Raw genomic sequence first — 22,504 nt, forward strand, 5'->3', positions numbered from 1 at the left:
CCCACTGGCTTTTTTTTTTTTTTTTTTAAACGGAGTCTTTCTTTGTTACCCAGGCTGGAGTGCAGTGGTGCAATCTCAGCTCACTGCAACATCTGCCTCCCAGGTTTAAGCAATTCTCCTGCCTCAGCTTCCCGAGTAGATGGGATTACAGGTGCCTGCCACCACACCCGGCTAATTTTTTATGTGTTTTTAGTAGAGATAGGGTTTCACCATGTTGACCAGGCTGGTTTCGAACTCCTCACCTCAGGTGATCCACCTGTCTTGGCCTCCCAAAGTACTAGGATTACAGGCATGAGCCACCACTGACCAGCCCTCATTGGCTTTTGAAGATCATTTTATCTTTGAGTTTATTTTAAAAATATGTATACCCATGTGAGAGATTACATTTTAAATTTAATATGACTAACACTTTTAATAATTATCTGACACTGGTTAACATCTAGCCACTTACTCTGTGACCTTGGGTAATTTGATTAACCATTCTAAGCCTTGGTTTCCTCATCAGTAAAATGGGCATAGCAGCAGTACTTACCTCTAAGGTTAAGGATTAAATAAGATAGTATATGCATAATAGTTGCCCAGTGCCTTACACATAGTAAGTGCTCAATAAATGTTAGATATTTTAGCTTTAATGTTGACACGGTATTTTTTTCGTGCTGTTTTGCCAGCTGGAGACCTCTGTGGCCAGCGACACCTGCGTCTGGTCCTCGCTTGTGCCCAGGCTCGCTGCAGGAGGCGCCTACCCACTAGGCCCATTGGACCACTCCTGGCTTGCACTCTGCCCCAGATCATGTGCTTGCCACAGGATCCACACTCAGCCTGTGTCTGGACCAAGTGTTCCCCAGCCTGCCTGTGTTACAGCTCATTCAGTCCCACTGCCCTGCTCTGCCAGTGCCTCCGGGGCTGGCCCGACCCTGCCGCTGCTTCCCAGTGCATGGGGTGGCTGCCCAGTGCCGGCAGAAGGCCACAGTGTTACAGCCTTTTTCCTACCTGTGTTCGGTGGTTCCTTAGTTCTTGTCCTGTGTCCAGGAAGAATGAGGTTACACTGACAACCAAAGGGTGAGAAGAGCAGAGAAGAGTTTTGTTGAACAACAGAACAGGTCTCAGCAGAGAGGGGACTAAAAGTGAGTGGTCCCCCACCTGAAGGTGGGTAGTCCCCCACACCTGGAGATGGGCATTTCCAAAATATGGCTGAATCTGGGGCTTTTATGGGCTCAGAATGGGGGAGTGTATGCTGATTGGTTTGTGAGTATGCAAAAAAGGCTAAAACAAAGGCACCACTCAAAGGTAGGCCTGACAGTATAAAAAAGCCAATTAGGGAAGGGTGGGTATATGTAAAATAGGTGAAGGGTAAGGATCAATCGGAGGAAAGGGCACCAGACGGAAAGAGAGGTTCTCAGTCTGGCCTGTAGATTTATCTGAGACTCATAGCTTGACTTTTAGGCTTTAAACTCTTTGGTTTGAAATTAAGGTTTCACTGTGGACCTGCCCCTATCTGCCTAGGCATTTGTCTGCCTCCTCCTGCTGTCAATGTGGGGTAGGAAGTAGGTTGACAGGAAGGAGACAAGAATTCCAGATAAGAGTGCTCTGAAAACAAATTTTGTAATTTTATTATTCTTAACTAAGTCTTTCTTCTTTCTTACCTTCTGTATGCTATTAGTTGCCAAATCCTGTTGATTCTGTTTTCCTTTACAGTATCAGAACTCTGACCTGTTATCTCCATTCCAGTGGTCAGTACCTCTGGATGTTTGCAGTTATTTCATAAATAATCTTGCCTTTAGTCTCTTTTAACTGTCACCTTATAAAGTACAACTTTGATCATTTTATTACCCTTGTCAAAACCGATCAGTGTTTTCCCATTGACCTCTCTTTGACGTGACATTCAAAACTGCAAAATCTGGTTTATCTAAATGTTCTTTGTCATGAATTCTGTGTTCTAGTCATTTAACTGAGCATTGCTCTCTGAAAGTGGCCTCAAGTTGTTTTGACTCTGGCTGTTCATTTGGCTGAAATGTTTTACTGTCTTTTTCTGCATGGCCAAACCCTAAAGTGTCTTTCAAAACAACCTTCATATGGTGCTGTCAATTCTTAACTGATTAATTCTTCAAATGGAAAGAAATCTCTATGTCTTTTAATTTCCCTCAAATTGTATTTTTCTGTTTTGGTACTTTTTTTTTTTTTTTTTTTGAGACAGAGTCTTGCTGTGTCACCCAGGCTAGAGGGCAGTGGTGCAATCTCAGCTCACTGCCAGCTGCGCCTCCCGGGTTCACGCCATTCTCCTGCCTCAGCCTCCCGAGTAACTGAGACTACAGGTGCCTGCCACCATGCCTGGCTAAGTTTTTGTGTTTTTAGTAGAGACGTGGTTTCACCGTGTTAGCCAGGACGGTCTTGATCTCCAGCACTCGTGATCCGCCCACCTCGGCCTCCCAAAGTGCTGGGATTAGTCTATTTTGGTACTTAATGTTATCTACATTATATTATAGTTACTTATGTACCCCTTTTTGCCACTAGTTGATGGTAAGTTCATTGAGGACACAAAAATGTTCTGCTTATCTTTGTAAAATTACTGGGAGAGTAGTATGTTATAATAGGTGTTCAGTAAGTCTTTTTCCCGCCAAAAGAAAAATGAGTGATTATTTTTTGACAAAGACCAAATATGCTAATTACCACAGCTGGATAAAAAGTTGAGCAATCAAAGGTGTGAACTGTAGTCTTTTTTTTTTTTTTTTTTTTTTGAGAGAGAATTCTTGCACTATTGCCTGGGCTGAAGTGCAGTGGCACTATCTCGGCTCACTCCAACCTCTGCCTCCCAAGTTCAAGTGATTCTCCTGCCTCAGCCTCCCGAGTAGCTGGGATTACAGGCGCATATCACCACGCCTGGCTAATTTTTTGTATTTTTAGTAGAGACACTGTTTCACTATATTGGCCAGGCTGGTCTCAAGCTCCTGACCTCGTGATCCACCTACCTCGACCTCCCAAAGTGCTAGGATTACAGGCGTGAGCCACTGCGCCTGGCCCGAATTGTAGTGTTTATAAAAGATTAATAATTTAAACAAAGTGTTAAATTCTGAAATTGTATTTTATGAATATATGAGAATTTAGGGCATTAGGCTTATTCCAAGCACTTTAATTCATGTCTCTATGTAGATAATACCGTCAACCCATTAGGCATATGATCGTATGCATAGCTGGTTCAGTTTTTACCTTTTTTTTTTTTTTTTTTTTTTGCTATTTGGCTATTAATAAGCTTTTTGTCTTTATAAAACTAGTATCAAGCATCTCTAGTTTCTAATTATTCAGGACAAGTTAAAGTAGCTTAATACTCCTGTTTCTTTTCCCATTTAATGTAGTGTTTTAAGTGCCTAAAGTAGGGGAGAGAAAAGGAGAGTATTTAAGGAATTTAAGATCTTGAAGTGGAAAAGACCTAGAAGAGTCATAACTGCTGAGTCTTAGAAAGAAAATGAAATGGAGTATCTGCATGCAATTTCCTTAAGGTATAAATGAACACCACTATCTTCTCTCAGGAAGAAGGAACAACTTTTCAGGATTATTTTCTTCTTAAATTCTTTTTTTTTTTTTTTTTTTTGGCAGAGTCTCACTCTGTCGCCCAGGCTGGAGTGCAGTGGCGTGATCTTGGCTCACTGCTGCAAACTCTCCCTCCTGGGTTCAAGCGATTGTCCCACCTCAGTCTCCTGAGTAGCTGGGATTACAGGCGCACGCCACCACATCTGGCTAATTTTTGTATTTTTAGTAGAAAGGGGGTTTCACCATGTTGACCAGGCTGGTCTTGAACTCCTGACCTCAAGTGATCCACCCACCTCCGCCTCCCAAAGTGCTGGGATTACAGGCATCAGCCACTGCTCCCGGCCCCTTCTTAAATTCTTCTAAGAATATTTACTTTGTTTAAAAACTGGATTAATCTTTTCAAATATTAGAGACTGTTAGGGTAAACTAATATCCTAGTCTGATACTTTTTTTTTCTTTTTCCATAAGTTATTGATATACAGGTGGTATTTGATTACATGAGTAAGTTCTTTAGTGGTGATTTGTCACATTTTGGTCCACCCATCACCCGGGCAGTATACACTGCACCATATTTGTAGTCTTTTATCCCTCACCCCCCTCCCACTCTTTCCTGCAAGTTCCCCAAAGTCCATTGTATCATTCTTATGCCTTTGCAACCTCACAGCTTAGCTCCCACATATCAGTGAGAACATACGATATTTGGTTTTCCATTCGTGAGTTACGTCACTTGGAATGATAGTCTCCAGTCTCATCCAGGTCACTGCACATGCTGTTAATTCATTCCTTTTTAGGGCTGAGAAGTGTTCCACTGTGTGTGCGTGTGTGTGTGTGTATACACTCTTTATCCACTCATTGATTGATGGGCATTTGTGTTGGTTCCACGATTTTGCAATTGTGAATTATGCTGCTATAAACATGCGTGTGCAAGTATCTTCTTCAAATAATGAAAAAGATTATCTTTTCCTCTGGGTAGGTACCCAGTAGTGGGATTGCTGGATCAAATGGTAGTTCTACTTTTAGTTCTTTAAGGAATCTCCACACTGTTTTTCATAGTGGCTATATTGGTTTACATTCCCACTAGCAGTGTAGAAGTCCCCTGATCACCACATCCACGCCAACATCTATTATTTTTTTATTTATTTTTTATTATGGCCATTCCTGCAGGAGCAAGACGGTATCACATTGTGGTTTTGATTTGCATTTCCTTGATCATTAGTGATGTTGAGTGTTTTTTCATACGTTCATTGGCTTTTTGTATTTCTTCTTTAGAGAATTTTCTACTTACGTTCTTTGCCCACTTTTTGATGGGATCGTTTGTTTTTTCTTACTGATTTGTTTGAGTTCATTGTTGATTCTGATTATTAGTCCTTTGCCAGATGTACAGATTGGGAAGATTTTCTCCCACTCTGTGTGTTGTCTGTTTACTCTGCTGACTGTCCTTTTCTCTCTAGTTTAATTCAGTCCCAGCTATTTATCTTTGTTCTTATTGCATTTGGTTTTAGGTTCTTGGTCATGAAATCCTTGCCGAAGCCAATGTCTAGAAAGGTTTTTCCAGTGTTAATCTTCAAGAGTTTTTCTAGTTTCAGGTCTTAGGTTTAAGTCCTTGATCCATCTTGAGTTGATTTTTACATTATGCGAGAGATGAGGATCCAGTTTCATTCTCTTACATGTGGCTAGCCAATTATTCTAGCACCGTTTGTTGAAAAGGTTGTCCTTTCCCCACTTTACTTTTTTGTTTGCTTTGTCAAAGATCAGTTGGCTGTAAGTATTTAGGTTTATTTCTGGGTTCCCTATTCTGTTCTGTTGGTCTGTGTGCCTATTTTTATACCAGTGTCATGCTGTTTTGGTGACTATTGTCTTATAGTTTGAAATCAGGTAGCGTGATGTCTCCAGATTTGTTCTTTTTGCTTAGTTTACTTTGGCTTTGTGGGCTCTTCTTTGGTTTCATGTGGATTTTAGAATTGTTTTTTGTAATTCTGTGAAGAATGGTGCTGATGTTTTGATGGGGATTGCATTGAATTTGTAGATTGCTTTTGGCAGTATGGTCATTTTCAAAATATTGATGTTACCCATCCATGTGCATGGAATGTGTTTCCATTTGTTTGTGTGATCTGTGATTTCTTTCAGCAGTGTTTTGTAGTTTTCCTTGTAGAGGTCTTTCAACTCCTTGGTTAGGTATATTCCTAAGTATTTTATTTTTTTTTGCAACTGTTGTAAAAGGAGTTGAGTTCTTGATTTGATTCTCTGCTTGGTTGCTATTGGTGTATTGAAGAGCTACTGATTTGTGTACATTAATCTAGTATCTGGAAACTTGGCTGAATACCTTCGTCAGTTCTAGGAGCTTGATAAAATTAATTTTGTGTGTATATACATGTAATTTCAGAAATTTCCACATGATGGCAGAAGATACTTACGTCTGAGAAGGCGTAACCAAATGAAAACTTTACATTTAAATTTTATCTGAAGTAGTATTTGTCTTTTTACATTCTAACTAGTGCATTTCATATTTGAATTGTCTGATATAGATTTGTTGCCACTTTAAATATTTTATATATGTTTTAACTAATTTTAAAAGGGAGTAAATATTTTTTCTACTATATACAATGTTAATCCATTTTTGAAAGCTTCATGGATAATCACTGAATAGTGTTTAAATAATTGGTTTGGTAAAAGTCATTTTTCTTAGTAAGTTTAGGGGATATTGAAGGCATTTATTTACCAGTTATAGATGAATATATGAAACCCAACGTGTGAAATTTTATTTGACTTTATTTTAGAAATTAAGGAATTGGTTCAACATACGTTCTCTTGTGTTAACTTACCTAGAATTTTGAATGACCACAAAATGGTCTCATTACCATTTTGAATCTTGCTTCCTTTCTCTGTCGCTGTCAAGTGTTCTCTTAAATTTTCTTTGTCCTAATTGAAGAAATTATTTCATTCAATAAATGTTTATTAAATGCCTTCCATGTTTCAGATCCTGCTCTGTAGCCTGATGATTCGTAGTAGTTCAAAACCCCAACAAAGAGAGATTCTTTGTTTCGGGATTTCCCAATCTTGGAAGGCAGATAGCCATCAAACACATGACTGTTTTTAAGTAAATTTTTGTGGTTCTTACTACAACAAAATATATTTATAATAAAAATTTTAAGGAAAATGCAGCTTTATAGTTTTCAGATTAATTGTGAAATTATGAATTATATCATTGATGACCTGGAAAAGATAAAAGTAGAGATTTAGAAATTTTGTGAAAACTTAAGTAGGCCTTTTTTTTTTTAATTTATTTTTTCCCCCTACTTTCGAACACTAGATGCCAAATAATTTAGTTTAAAAAGCAAAGAGATAACATGACATTTTTTATTTTTGGCCAGTAATAGTCTGGCCTTTTTAAATGTGCTGATGTTTTGTCCTGTCTATTATTAGTTTGGTTGTATAATTTGTTGTCAAAACTGGGACACTTCTGAGAATAAAAGAAGCACTGAAATCATAAACATACATTTTTGAAATGTGTATTTATTGACATATAAATTATATTATGTTGTTAGAAATATGAAAAGTTCTTTATAACTTCTCAATTTTTCAAAATATAAAACATTTGTATACTTCAAGGCAAAACACTTTTTATTGTGATTGTATGAATGTTACAAAAAGAACATAAAGAAAATAATTGTTCTTGAGACATATTTATGTACTTTCTATCTGTTCCTGTCTATAATACAGTGTCACTTTTTTTCTTTGAAGAATATAGATTTTGCAATTTGGTTTTAGCTAATTGTTTTTAATTGCCTGATATCTTTTTTGAAGTTACATTTTATGATTAATAGAGAAAACTATTCTGCTGTAGATACTGGGATACCAAAGAAACTCAGGGCAAATGTTGCCCAATGGAGGATATTCTCAAAACAATATTTTTTTTGCGTTTAAATTATAAATATTTAAACCCAAAGATTTTAATAGGTACCTTTTTGTTTTTTTGAGACGGAGTCTCACTCTGTCGCCCAGGCCAAAGTACAGAGGCGTGATCTGGGCTCACTGCAAACTCCACCTCCCGGGTTCACGCCATTCTCACACCTGGCTAATGTTTTATATTTTTAGCAGAAACGGGGTTTCACCGTGTTAGCCAGGATGGTCTTGATCTCTTGACCTCGTGATCTGCCCACCTCGGCCTCCCAAAGTGCTCGGATTACAGGCATGAGCCACCACGCCCAGCCAATAGGTACTCTTTTTGTGTCCATTTAGATTAGTTTTCTTTGACAGATATTTCTGTAAGATAAAACTTGTCAGATAAATTATCTGTACTTAGGATTATTGTAAACGTTTTGCCAAATTCACATGCTTCAAAATCATAGGCCTTTTTAATTTTCTTCTATTTGGGTATGAATATAAGTATATGCAGTTATAACTAGGAGTTCCTTCCAAAGATTGTTTTCTGAAGTTGAGATAGAGACGCAGTTATAGAATTTCAAAATTAGATCTTGTACATTATTTGTGCTCTCATAATTCATTGTTTCTTCTTTTAGTAAATTTATCTTCTAGTTATAAGCTTTGTTTTTTTTTTTTGAGACGGAGTCTTGCTCTGTCACCCAGGCTGGAGTGCAGTAGCGTGATCTTGGCTCACTGCAAGCTCCGCCTCCCAGGTTCACACCATTCTCCTGCCTCAGCCTCCCGAGTAGCTGGGACTACAGGTGCCTGCCACTGCGCCCTGCTAATTTCTTGTATTTTTAGTAGAGACCGGGTTTCACCGTGTTAGCCAGGGTGGTCTCAAACTCCTGACCCTCGTGATCCATCCAGCTCGGCCTCCCAAAGTCCTGAGATTACAGGCGTGAGCCAGCACGCCCGGCCTAAACTTTATTTTCAAAAATACTTTGTTAAAAGCTTAAGCTTTTTGTTTCTTTATTTGTCCAGTACTTTGATTAAATAATTCCTACTGATTTGAACAAAATGCAACCAAAATCTAGGTAACTAGTTTGTAAGAAATTTCAGCATCATTGTAGGATACTTAGGTTGATTTACAAGTTAGTTCTGAAAAGGCTCTAGCATTTCTAAAATCTATGTGATAGGCAGCCCAAAAGGAAAGCTTATGCTGCCATGGGGAAGTGCTTGTGCTCAATAGCAATCTTGTTACAAAAATTTTATATATTACTCTTACTGTATAAATACAGATTTTTAGCTAAGTGTCAATTTGAAAGCAGATTCTGTTTTGATTATTAGAATGTCACGGTTTGGGCATGGTTATAAATTGTGTACGCACCACTAATTGCGTGTACATTCCTCTCAAAGACTCTAATAAGAACATTGTTTCTTACCTTAGCACTCTGCTCCACCAAAATGTGTTATCACTGTAAAAAATAATCTTATCTTCAGTGGTGAACTATTTATTTATTTATTTATTTATTTATTTATTTATTTATGTAATCTATTTTTATGTGTTTTGAGACAGAGTCTTGCTGTGCCTCCCAGACTAGAGTGCAGGCTCACGGCAACCTCTCTCACTCCCAGGTTCAAGCAATTCTCGTACTCAGCCTCCCAAGTAGCTGGGATTAGAGGCACATGCCACCATGCCCAGATAATTTTTGTAGAGACGGGGTTTAACCATGTTGTCAAGCTGGTCCCAAATTCTGGACCCCGGGTGATCCACCCACCTCAGCCTCTTCAAAGTGCTGGAATTACAGATGTGAGCCACTGCTGAACTTTTTAAAAACTGAATTTACAATAACACTCATGATAACATCAGATGTTTCACCTTTAAGAATGAATTTCCAGCCGGGCACAGTGGCTTGCAACTATAATCCCAGCACTTTGGGAGGCTGAAGCCGGAGGACCACTTGAAGCCAGGAGATGGAGACCAGTCTGGGCAACAAAGTGAGAGACCTTGTCTCTACAACAGTGTTTTAAAAATTAGCCAGGCATGACACCTCATGCCTGTAGGCCCAGCTGCCCAGGATGCCGAGGCTGGAGGATTGCTTGAGCCCAGGAGTTTGAGGCTGCAGCCAGCTATGATTGCCCTACTGTACTCCAGCCTGGGTGAAAGAGCATGACCCTGACTCTTAAAAAAAATAAAAATAAACAAATAGTCACCAATAGTTTTACTTTGACTCCATGAATTTGATAAAGAATTCAGCCTGTTCCTAGATTTAATTTAACTGGTTTTTCCATTTGAAGCATCTAGTATCACTGATACAAAGCTAACAGCATTCAACGTTTTGCAAAGTAGTTCTTTTGTTAACAGTCTAACAACTATTGCTTTACTTTTTATATGTGCATAAGATAACCTAGAATGAAAATGAGTGAAATTAAGTTAGATGATTAGTGATTTGATCTAAATGAAAAAATTGTGCTTCTCAGTGTAATATGTAAATACATGTTATCTGTAGCTATACCTGTTGTCTCCATGTACAGTAATTTAAAAAGTAGATTCTGATGCACAATCAGTAGATTTGTGTTTTTTTTTTTTTTTTTCCTGAAACAGGGTCTCACTTTGTCTCCCAGGCTACAGTGCAGTAGCATGATTTTGGCTCACTGCAGCCTTGACTTCCCAGGCCGAACTAATCCTCCCACCTGCGCCTCCTGAGTAGCTGGGACTACAGGCGTGTGCCATCACACCTGGCTATTTTTTTTCTATTTTTTTTGTAGAGACAGGGGTCTCACTATGTTACCCAGGCTTTGGTCTCGAACTCCTGGGCTCAAGCGATTCTTCCACTTTGTCTACCCAAAGTGCTGGGATTACAGGTGTGAGCCACCGTGCCTGGCTGATTGGTGTCTTTTGATTTACATTTAGTCAGTGAGATTGCAGTAGTCTCCATGTTACATGTTTATTATCAACTGGTTTTGAGAAATGAAAAAATTTCAGTTTTTCACTCAAGATAACACTTTTTTTTAAAAGCTTACTGGTGCCAGAAGGGTTCATTGCAAAATAAAAAGCATTGCCAAACAATAAATAGTTGCAGATTTGTACTGTATACTAAATGGCAAAACCACTGTAGTAGAAGCAAACTGCACGTGTATACCTTGGAGATATTGTGGTAAAAAGCGAATATTGCAATAAAATGAGTCGTGTGGATTTTTTGGTTTCCCAGTGCATATAAAAGTTATGTTTACACTATTATCTTCTAAGTGTATCATAGCATTATGTCTTAAAATACAATATACATGCCTTAATTTAAAAATATTGCTCAAAATGCTAATGATTGTCAGCAAGTCATAATATTTTTACTGATCAAGAATCTTGCCTCAGTGTTGATGGCTGCTGAATGATGAGGGGGTTGGTTGCTGAAGTTTAGGGGTAGCTGTGGCAATTTGTTAAAATAAGAGCACAATAAAGTGTGCTGCATTAATCGACACTCTCAGGAAAGATTTATCTGTAGTATGCATTGCTGTTTGATGCCTTTTTATGCACAGTAGTCATTTTTTTCAAAATTGAAGTCTGTCCCCTCAAGTCCTGTTGCTGCTTTATCAATTAAGTTTATGTAATACTCTAAATCCTCTGTTGTCATTTCAACACTGTTCATGGCATCCTTGCCAGGAGTAAATTCCATTTCAAGAAATCACTTTCTTTGCTCATCCATAAGAGAGAACTCATCCATCCAGCTTTTATAATGAGATTACAGCAAGTCAGTCACATCTTCAGGTTTCATTTCTGAACTAGAGTTCTCTTACTGTTTCCACCACATCTGCAGTTACTTACTCCACTGAATTCTCAAGCTTTTCAGTCATCCATGAGGGTTAGAATCAACTTCTTCCAAACTCCTGTTAATGTTAATATTTTGACTTGCTCCCGTGAATCACAAAAGCTGTTAATCGCATCTAGAATGGTGAATCCTTTCCAGGAGTTATTCAATTTACTTTGTCCAGATCCATCAGAGGAATCACTGTCTATGGCAGCTATAGTCTTTCCAAATTTTTTTTTTTTTTTTTTTTTTCTGAGACGGAGTCTCGCTCTGACACCCAGGCTGGAGTGCAGTGGCGGGATCTCGGCTCACTGCAAGCTCCACCTCCCAGGTTCAGGCCATTCTCCTGCCTCAGCCTCTGAGTAGCTGGAACTACAGGAGGCCACCACCATGCCCGGCTAATTTTTTTTTTTTGTATTTTTAGTGGAGATGGGGTTTCACTGTGTTAGCCATGATGGTCTTAATCTCCTGACCTCGTGATCCACCCATCTCGGCCTCCCAAAGTGCTGGGATTACAGGCGTGAGCCACCGTCCCCGGCCTCAAATTGTATTTTTATTTTATTTTTTTATTTTTTGTTTTTGTACAAGATTTTATTAAAGGTCTTTACAGAGCAACATCCAGATTCCAGAATACAGCTGCCAAGGAGACCCTGTTATGCTGTGGGGACTGACTGGGGCACGGCAGGTGGCTCTGGCTTCCCACCCTTCTATTCTGAGATGGGAGTGGTGGGCAGTATCTCATCTTTGGGTTCCAGGATGCTCCCTTGGTCAGGCAGGGGCTTCTTAGGGCCAGTCTTACCAGTTGGGTCCTAGGGCAGCATGATCTTCACCTTGATGCCCAGCACACCCTGTCTGAGCAACACATGGCGCACAGCAGCATCAATGTAGTAGTTAACAGGGTCTCCCCTGTGGATCATCAGGCCATGCACAAACTTCATGGATTTAGCCCTCTGTCCTCGGAGTTTCCCAGACACCACGACCTCGCAGCCTTTGGCCCCGCTCTCCATGATGAACTGCAGCACACCATAGCACGCCCTCCGCACAGCAAGCCCTCCTAGGAGTTTGTAACGCAGAGACTCTGCCTGGGCAATGGCACACAGACCTCTAGTGGCCACCTTTTCAGCATAAAGCTCTACACTGCCCTCTGGAAAGCCAAACCTTTTCTGAACTACAGCAGTCAGTTCCGGAATCCGTGGACCCTTCTCTCCAAGAACATTCTGTGTTCTGGTGGCTAAGATAATGATTTCTGTCCTGGTTGGTGTAACTCACACCTCAACTCCAGAGTAGCATTCTTCAGCCAGCTCCCAAGTAAGAAACTCATTCAGTTCAGCTTTGAACATGCCATCAGTGACAAACTTCCTCTTCTTGGAAATTTGCACAGCCATCTTGCCGCCGTGCTCTGCCGAAAGGAAAGCCAAAATGTATTTTTAAAATGAGACTTGAAAGTCAAAATTACTTCTTGATCCATGGGGCTACATAACGGATGTTGTGTTAGTAGGCATGAAAACATTATTAATCTCCTTGTATAGCTCCATCAGAGCTCTTGGGTGACCAGGTGCATTTTCAGTGAGCAGTAATATTTTGAAAGGAATCCTTTTTTCTTTTTTTTTTCCGAGAAGGAGTCTCGCTCTGTCCCCTAGGCTGGAGTGCAATGGCGCGATCTCGGCTCACTGTAAGCTCTGCCTCCTGGGTTCACGCCATTCTCCTGCCTCAGCCTCCCGAGTAACTGGGACTACAGGCGCCTGCCACCACACCTGGCTAATTTTTTGTATTTTTAGTAGAGACGGGATTTCACCGTGTTAGCCAGGATGGTCTCGATATCCTGACCTCGTGATCTGCCCACTGTGGCCTCCCAAAGTGGTGGGATTACAGGCGTGAGCCACCACACCCAGCCTAGGAATCTTTTTTTCTGAGCAGTAGTCTGAATAGTGGGGTTACAATATTCAGTAGCTGGAACTACAGGCATGCACCACCGAGCCTGGCTGTCTGTTGTTTGTTTAAGACTGAATATTTTAAGATTAGTTCATGGCAAAATTAAGAGGAAAGCACAGAGATTTTTCCATACACCTTCTGCCCCAACATATGCATAGCCTCTCCCATTATTAGCATCCCCCACTGGAGTAGTACATTTGTTACAATAGATGAACAAACTGTAGGGGTGACGGAAACTTTTACTGCACCCTCTGAAGTTTCTGTAGTTGAATCTGTGATAAACTGAAAGCAGACAGATTAATAGGAGAAAGGCATACAGATTTATTATGTGCATATACACAAGAGTCTCACAAAATAAAAGACTCAGGCCAGATGATTGGAATTTTTATAGTATCTGCAGCTGCAGAAAGAAAGAGGGGCTTGGGACTTCTAGGGAGTGGAGGTGAGGACAGACAGCTTTGGGAGGATGAGAGGAAGAAATCTAGTGAACAAAGGTTGTCTTGTTTTGTAGATTAAAATATCTTGGGGAGCAGCCCTCCAAAGAATGGGTAAAGCTTCTCTGGGTGAGGTTGTTAACCTTTAGTCTCTTTTTCCTGTGGTACGGTCTTTCCACATCCATCTTTAAGCAGATTAGGGGTCCTCAGAGAAAACCAGCTTGCATCCGCTGGTTCCCTGCTGTTCCCCAGTCAGGATACCAAAGAGCCTTACTTTGGGGTATCATTTTCTGAGCCCTCACACTACATTGACACATTAAGATCACCCAGAGTTCATCGTTTACATGTAGGGTTTACTCTTGTTTTCTTACTTTCTATGAGTTTAGACAAATGTGTAATGACATGTATCCATCTTTATGGTAGTATACAGTATATTTTCACTGCCCTAAAAATTCTCTCTGCCCTGCTGGTTCATCCCCCTCACCAATCTCTGATAACCCACAACTGTAACCCCCAATGGGTTCTACTTGCCTTCTGCCAGAGGAAGCCAATTTATCAAGACAGGGGAATTTTTTATGGAGAAACTGTTTAATACACATAGAGCCAATTAAATGGGAGACTGGAGTTTTACTATTACATCAGCCTCACTGAAAATTTGGAAGCTAGGAGTTTTAAAAGATAGTTTTCAGGCATGGACTAGGGAATGGGGAATGCTGATTGGTTAAGTTAGGGATGAAATCATAGGGAGTTGAATCTGTCCTCTTGCATGGAGTCAGTTCCTGGGTGGGAGGTCACAAGACCAGATGTCCCAGTTTATGGGTCTGGCCAGTGGATCTGTTAGAATGCAGGGTCTGAAAAATATGTCAAACATCAGTCTTACATTTTACAGTAGTAATATTATCCATTGGAGCAATTGAGGAGGTTAGGAAGTTTATGGCCTCTGCGTGACTTATGAGCCATTATTTTATTTGTTTGTTTGTTTATTTATTTATTTATTTTGAGATGAAGTCTTGCTCTGTCACCCAGGCTGCGATGCAATGGCACAGTATCAGGTCACTGCAACCCCTGTCTCCCAGGTTCAAGCAATCCTCGTGCCTCAGCCTCCTGAGTAGCTGGGACTACAGATGTGTGCCACAATGCCCAGCAAATTTTTGTAGGCATTTTGGTTTAGTAGAGACAGGGTTTTGCCATGTTGGGCAGTCTTGAACTCCTGACCTCAAGCGATCTGCCCACAATGGCCTCCCAAAGTGCTGGGATTACAGGCATGAACCACTGCTTCTGGCCCTGAGCCTTTATTGCTAATTTTGTGGCAAATTTGTTACTTTTACAAAGGTGGTCTAGTCTCCAAGCAAGGAGGATGTTTGTTTTGGGGAGGGACTGTTACTGTCTTTGTTTCAAAGTTAAAGTGTAAATTCCTCCCAAAGTTAGCTAGACCTACTACACCCAGGAACGAACAAGGGCAGTTTGGGGGTTAAAGGCAAGATAGAGTTGGTTAGGTCATGTCTCTTTCACTGTCATAATTTTCTTTCTTATAATTTTTGCAAAGGTGGTTTCTCCACTGATCTGTGTACTCTTGCCCTAGTTTTGCCTTTTCTGGCATGTTACATGTTGGAATCATACAGAATGTAGCCTTTTCAAATTGGCTTCTTGGCTGCTTTTATTTGGTAATATGCATTTAAGTTTCCTACAAGTCTTTTCATGGCTTGATCATTTCTTTTTAGTTCTGATTAATATTTCATTGTCTGGATGTACTACAGTTTGTCCATCTACCTACTGGAGGATATCCTGGTTGCTTCCAAGTTTTGTCAATTATGAATGAAGCTTCAGTAAACATCTGTTTGCAGGTTTTTGAGTATACATAATTTTTCAACTTCTTTGGATAAATACCAAGGAATGCAGTTGCTGGATCATATGGTAAGAGTTTGTTTAGTTTTGTAAGAAATTGTAAAGTGTCTTCCAAAGTGGCTGTACCATTTTACATTTCCACCAGCAGTGAATGAGTTTCTATAGCATATCCTTGCCAGCGTTTTGGTGGTTTCAGTGTTTTGGATGTTGGCTGTTTTAGTTAAGGTGTATAGTGATATCTCATTGTGTTTTAATTCTCATTTTCCTAATTGTCACGTGTGTCTGTGTGAAGAGACCACCAAAAAGGCTTTGTGTGAGCAACATGACTGTTTATTTCACCTGGGTGCAGGCAGGCTGAGTCTGAAAAGAGAGTCAGCAAAGGGTAGTGGGATTATCATTAGTTCTTACAGGTTTTGGGATAGGCGGTGGAGTTAGGAGCAATGTTTTGTGGGCAGAGGGTGGATCTCACAAAGTACATTCTCAAGGGTGGGGAGAATTACAAAGAACCTTCTTAAGAGTGGGGGAGATTACAAAGTACATTGATCAGTTACGGTGGGGCAGAAACAAATCACAATGGTGGATTGTCATCAATTAAGTCTATTTTCACTTCTTTTGTGAATCTTCAGTTGCTTCAGGCCATCTGGATATTGCAGGTCACAGGGGATATGATGGTTTAGCTTGGGCTCAGAGGCCTGACATTCCTGTCTTCTTAATAAGAAAAGCAAGTTGGGCGCGGTGTCTCACGCCTGTAATCCCAGCACTTTGGGAGGCTGAGGCAGGCAGATCACAAGGTCAGGAGATCAAGACCATCCTGGCTAACACGATGAAACCCCCATCTCTACTAAAAATACAAAAAAATTAGCCAGGCGTGGTGGCGGGTGCCTGTAGTCCCAGCTACTTGGGAGGCTGAGGCAGGAGAATGGCGTGAACCTGGGAGGCGGAGCTTGCAGTGAGCTGAAATCGCGCCACTGCACTCCAGCCCGGGTGACACAGCGAGAATCTTGTTAAAAAAAAAAAAAAACACGAAAAAGAAAGGCAAAACAAAATAGTGGTGAAGTGTTAGAGCAGCAAAACATTTTGGGGGTGATATGGAGAGATAATGGGCAGTGTTTCTCAGGGCTGCTTCGAGTGGGATTAGGGGCAGTGTGGTAACCTACAATGGGAGAGATTCAACTGAAGAAAGATTTCGGGGTAATGGGTGATATTGTGGGGTTGTTAGAAGGAGCATTTGTCATATAGAATTATTGGTGATGGCCCGGATATGGTTTTATATGAATTGAGAAACTAAGTGAAAGACACAAGGTCTGAATAAAAGAGGGAGAAAAATAGGGATTAAAGGACTAAGAATTAGGAGTACCCAGGACATCCAATTAGAGAGTGTCCAAGGGTGTTCAATGTTATTTTTTGCTTGGATGGCGAGTTTTTGGGTTCTATCCTTGAGTTTTTTTATGTTGTCATATACCAGGCCAGATTAATTTAGGTAAAAACAACACTCTTCATTTAAAAATATACAGAGTCCTCCTTTTTCAGCAGTGAGTAAATTGAGGTCTCAGTGGTTCTGGAGGACAACTGCAGCTAAAGAGTCAACCTGGACTTGGAGAACAGATAAAGTTTGTGATATGTCTGTAATGCTAGCAGAGAAGTCATTAGGCTGCGGAATGTTGTGACAGAGGTTGAGATGCCTGCTATTCCAGTTCCAAGTGCAATAGTGGAGGCAGAAAGTCCTAGACCCACAAGTAAATGGATTGGTGGGATGACTCTTTTTTTTGTCATGTTGGTGTCATGAGGGGGACAGGCAGTTCATTCCCATCTGCAAACTGGATTTGGGGGGTAAGGAAGACTAGAGTACATGTGCCCATCCAGTTGGCAGGTAGGCACATGTAGGTGGAAGAGACACATAAAAAGAAGAGACCTTGTATCAGGCAGAACTGGAAATGTAAAGTGAAAAGGTGAGAGGGTGTACTGAAAGAGGAATCCTACACCCAAAATCCTAGAGATCCAGCAAGGGCAGCAGCCATTAGAGGTTGTGATGGGGATTGATGGTGCAAGTGCATAGTGAGAGGGATTCGTCTTTCATGGTGTATGAGAAAGCACGTAGTGTCTACAAGTAACCTTGCACTGCTATTCATGGGGCTGGGTATAAGCAAGCAAGAGGAGGGGCTAGGAGGAGATTCAGATGAGCAGGAGGAGGGTAGCCAAGGATGGAGTGAGATGCAGGGTAGGTATCTTCCTAAACAATAGTGACTGCCAGTGTTTTTTAGTTTGTCAGTAATGATAGAGGGCTTATCAGTAACGCGAAGTTGGAATGTTCTCATCCGTTCGGTCATGTGTGTGGCTGGGTTCTGGAGATAAAGAGTAAAGGAACATTTGGACAGTGGAAGGTTGCCTAAAGGTTTACCTTGTGTGAGATTCCAGTAGGCTGTTGTCGGGGGATGCATAAAGGAGCAGCAACAGGGATAGCTGTTTGTGTGGTTAGGGGTCCAAATATGGGGGGTGGGGTGGAATTGACATAAGGAGAAAGGTGCCATAAATAGATGCGGAGAAGTGTGGCAGCTTGTTGGTGTGAAATGTCTGAGGAGTTCTCACCAAATTTGTCTAGAGGGTAACAGAGGTTCCTCAGGTGGGTAAAGATGAGGGCTATTAAAGGAGGTTCTGAGGTGCAGGGAGATGGGAGAGGTAGCCCAGTTGGCCTGTAGAGTGGGGATAGCTGTGTACGAGCAGGAAGAAAGGGAAACGCATAGCCAACAGTTCTTTGCTAGAGAAGGATTGGAGGCAGTGAGGAGAGAGTGGGTGAGATTGACAGTATGCTGGAGGTAATTAGGGAGCGGTAGTGGCATAAGAATGGGAATGAGATTAAGAGTGAGTATAAAAGTAAACAATAGAACTTCATCAGGGTGGAAGTATTGGAGGGTGCCCTGTCAGCAAAGATCATCTGTCCACTCCAAGAGGGAGTCAAGAGTGGCAGTTAGGGGATAGCCAGGAGACATCAGCTGTGATGACTTGGAGAAACAATGTAAACCGGCAGTGTAAACAAGAGCAGGTCATTTATGAGTAGTTGAGAATGGTGAATAGGAGTATGACTAGACAGAATATGGTAGAGATGACAAGTTTTTGGGGCGCAGTCCAAGTAGTGGGGGGTGACTGCATAAAGCCCTGTTGCAACGAGTAGGGCAAGGATGGATAGACCTAATAGAATGAAAAGATATATTAGGCTCGTAAGGGTTATTATTGTTCTTCAGAAATGCGAGTGAGTTTAAGGGAAGTAGGGGAGAGTACTTGAGACTTCCAGGAGGAAGAGGAAATATCAGGCTGGCTGTTTGATGGACACAGCTTTTTTCTGGAACAGCGAAGTCAGTGGGGAGGGTCTTGCAGGCGGATGGCGGTTGGGGTACTATAGATGATTAAGTAGGGTCCATTCCATCTAGGTTGTAGAGTTTAAGGGGTCAGATTCTTTTTTTTTTTTTTTTGAGATGGAGTCTCGCTCTGTCGCCCAGCCTGGAGTGCAGTGGCACAATCTCGGCTCACTGCAAGCTCTGCCTCCTGGTTTCACGCCATTCTTCTGCCTCAGTCTCCCGAGTAGCTGGGACTAGAGGCGCCCGCTACCACGCCCGGCTAATTTTTTTTTTATTTTTAGTAGAGACGGGGTTTCACTGTGTCAGCCAGGATGATCTCGATCTCCTGACCATGTGATCTGCCCGCCTCAGCCTCCCAAAGTGCTGGGATTATAGGCGTGAGCCACCGCTCCCGGCCGAGGGGTCAGATTCTTAACAAGAACTGATCGTCTAGCCAGGGTGTCTTCATATGGCTGGGCATCTGGAGTGGGCAAGAGAAGATTAGCAGCCTGGCAAATTTCCTGTCTAGCCTGCTGGAGGACTGGAAGATAGTCACCTAGAGGGCTGGTGTCTGGGATGAGGCTGGGGCTAAGTAAGAAAGTGCATCCATATAAAAGTTCAAATGGACTGTAACCTGTAGCATCTTGAGGACAGGCTCTAATTCTGAGAAGGGCAAGAGGTAAAAATACTGTCAGTCCTTTTTAAGTTGGAGGCTGAGCTTGGTGAGGTGTGTCTTTAAAAGACCATTAGTCCATTCTACCTTCCCTGAAGATTCAGGATGGTAAGTGGTATGAAGGTTTCACTGAATGCCAAGAGCCTGAGAAGCTGCTTGGGTGATTTGACTAATAAAGGCCGGTCCGTTATCGGACTATATAGAGTTGGGAAGGCCAAACCAAGGAATTATATCTGACAAAAGAGAAGAAACGACCACAGTGGCCTTCTCAGACCCTGTGGGAAAGGCCTCTACCCATCCAATGAAAGTGTCTACCAAGAGGTATTTTAGTTTCCTGACTCAGGGCATCTGAGTAAAGTCAATTTGCCAGTCCTGGGCAGGGGCAAATTCCCGAGCTTGATGTGTAGGGAAGGGAGGGGGCCTGAACAATCCCTGAGGAGTAGTAGAATAGCAAATGGAACACTGAGAAGTGATTTCCTTGAGGATAGATTTCCACGATGGAAAGGAAATGAGAGGTTATGAAATGAGGATAGAATAGAATTGGCCTGTGAGGCTGAAAGGAGATATTTTCCTTGTCCAAGAACCATTTGCCTTGTGTGGGAAGAGATTGATAGGTGGAAGTTTCAGTGGGAGAGTAGCTGGGAGTGACCAATGATAAGGAGAAAAACTGGCCACGAGGGACAGAAGTTGGAATGCTAGCATGCAGCATAAGCGTTGCCCTGAGCGATGGGATCTGATGCCTTTTGGTGACCCTTGCAGTGTATGATCCAGCTTCCTTTGGAAGTAAAGCAGCCTTGAGAAGAGTTTTTATTAAAGAGGCATTAATGATGGAGGACCTTGCGTAGTGAGGAAAGCTCTTTCAGCCCATATAACAGCATGTTGGTACAGGATATGGAAGGCATATTTAGAGTCAGCATAAATATTGACGTGTAATTCCTTTGCAAGAGTGAGGGCTTGAGTTAAGGCAATGAGTTTGGCTTGCTGAAAGGTAGTTGGATGGGGGGCAGAGCGGTAGCCTCAATGATAGATGCGGAAGATACTATAGCACAGCCTGCCTTTGCTGGTGTATGGCGATTAGGCCTGGTGGAACTGCCATCAATAAACCAGGTGTGATCAGGGTGAGGAACAGGAAAGAAGGAAATATGGGGAAATGGAGTGAATGCCAGGTGTATCAGAGAGATACAGTCATGGGGGTCAGGTGTGGTATCAGGAATAATGTGGGAGGACGGATTGAAGTCTGGGCCAGGAACAATGGTAACAGTGGGAGACTCAATAAAGAGTGAGTACAGCTGAAGGAGCTGGGGAGCAGAAAGCATTTGTGTCAGGTGTGAGGAAGAAAATAGATTTTGGAAGTTTTGAGAACTGTAGAGAGTGAGTTGAGCATAGTTTGTGATTTTGAAGGCCTCTAAAAGTATCAGGGCAGCGGCAGCCGCCACATGGAGACATGATGGCCAACCTAAAACAGTAAGGTCAAGTTGTTTGGACAAAAAGGCTACAGGGCACGGTCCCGGTCTTTGTGTAAGAATTCCTACTGCATGACCCTGCACTTAGGCTGTGTGTAATGAAAAGGGTTGGGATGACTTAGGGAGAGCTAGTGTGGGAGCAGTTGCTAAAGCTGTCTTCAAGGAACAGAAAGAGGAGTGGGGAAAGGATTTAGGATCTATAGGGTCAGCTAGATTTCCTTTTGTGAGTTTATATAATGGTTTTGTTAGGGTGGCAAAACCAAGTATCCAAAGGCAAAAGTATCCAACCATGCCTAGGAAGGAAAGGAGTTGTTTTGTAGAAGGGGTTGGGGTTTGAGAGATCAGTCGGACACGATTGGCAGGGAGAGCACGTGTGTTTTTATGAAGAATTATGCTGAGGTAGGTAACGGATGGAGAAGAAATTTGAGCTTTGGAGGGGGATAACCAATATCCATTGGAGAATAAATGTTGAAGCAGCAGGAGGGTGTCTTGTTGAGAAGATTCAAAGGAGGGGCTACAAAGTAGAAGGTCATCAATATATTGAATAAGGTGAGAAGCAGAGGGGTGGAAAGAAAGCAAATCATGAGAAAGAGCTTGGCTGAAGTAATGAGGGCTGTCCCTGAAACCTTGCAGCAGTACAGCCCAGGTAAGCTGCTGGGACTCATGGGTATCAGGGTCAGTCCAGGTAAAAGCAAAGAGAGACTGGGATGAGGGGTGTAGGGGAATAGTGAAAAAAAGCATCTTTAAGATCAAGAATAGAATAGTGAGTTGTGGAGGAAGGTATTGAGGACAAAAGAGTGTACGGGTTGGGCACCACAGGGTGGATAGGCAAAACAATTTGGTTGATAAGACGCAGATCCTGAACTAACCTGTAAGACTTGTCCAGTTTTTGAACAGGTAAAATGGGAGAATTGCAACAAGAATTTATAGGTTTTAGAAGCCCATGCTGTAGCAGGTGAGTGATAACAGGCTTTAATCCCTTTAAAGCCTGTTGTGGGATGGGGTACTGGTGTTGAGCAGGGTAAGGGTGATTAGGTTTTAATGGGATAGTAATGGGCATGTGATTGGTTGCCAGGGAGGGAGTGGAGGTGTCCCATACTTGTGGGTTAAGGTGGGGGGATACGAGAGGAAGATGCAAAGGAGGCTTTGGGTTGGGAAGTAGGGTGGCAATGAGATGTGGCTGTAGCCCAGGAATAATCAGGGAAGCAGATAATTTGGTTAAAATGTCTCAGCCTAATAAGGGAACTGGGCAGGAGGGGATAACTAAAAAAGAGTGCATAAAAGAATATTGTCCTCGTTGGCACCTGAGTGGGGTAGTTTTAACGGGTTTTGAAGCTTGGCTATCAATACCCACAACAGTTATGGGGGCAAGGGAAACAGGCCCTTGAAAAGAAGGTCATGTGGAGTGGGTAGCCCCCACATCGATTGAACAGGGGACAGACTTACCTTCTACCGTAAGAGTGACCCGAATCTCGGTGTCCGTGATGGTCCAGGGGGCTTCCAAGGCAATCGGGCAGCGTCAGTCTTCAGCTGCTAAGCTGAGGAGATCTGGGAAGGAGTTGGCCAAGGAATGTTGGGTTGGGGATCCAGGGGCTTTAGGAGCAGTGGCAATGTGAGTTGGATAGTCTGACCT

At 42.0% G+C, this 22,504-nt stretch overlaps 2 protein-coding genes and 1 pseudogene across 3 annotated transcripts in view; 1 reads left to right on the plus strand and 2 right to left on the minus strand.

Moving 5' to 3' along the window:
* Nucleotides 1–22,504, minus strand: part of SEM1 (SEM1 26S proteasome subunit) — a 1,048,205-nt gene that overhangs the window by 481,717 nt on the left and 543,984 nt on the right. The window lies entirely within an intron of this gene.
* The window catches only part of SDHAF3 (succinate dehydrogenase complex assembly factor 3), a 75,967-nt gene that overhangs the window by 18,561 nt on the left and 34,902 nt on the right, over nt 1–22,504 (plus strand). The gene's annotated exons all lie outside the window — the stretch shown is intronic.
* LOC126949967 (40S ribosomal protein S3-like) lies at nt 11,754–12,600 on the minus strand (annotated as a pseudogene). The gene has a single exon (XR_007724003.1). The product of XR_007724003.1 is annotated as a 40S ribosomal protein S3-like (transcript).

Source organism: Macaca thibetana, chromosome 3, assembly GCF_024542745.1.
Source record: "Macaca thibetana thibetana isolate TM-01 chromosome 3, ASM2454274v1, whole genome shotgun sequence".
NCBI classification, from domain to species: domain Eukaryota; kingdom Metazoa; phylum Chordata; class Mammalia; order Primates; family Cercopithecidae; genus Macaca; species Macaca thibetana.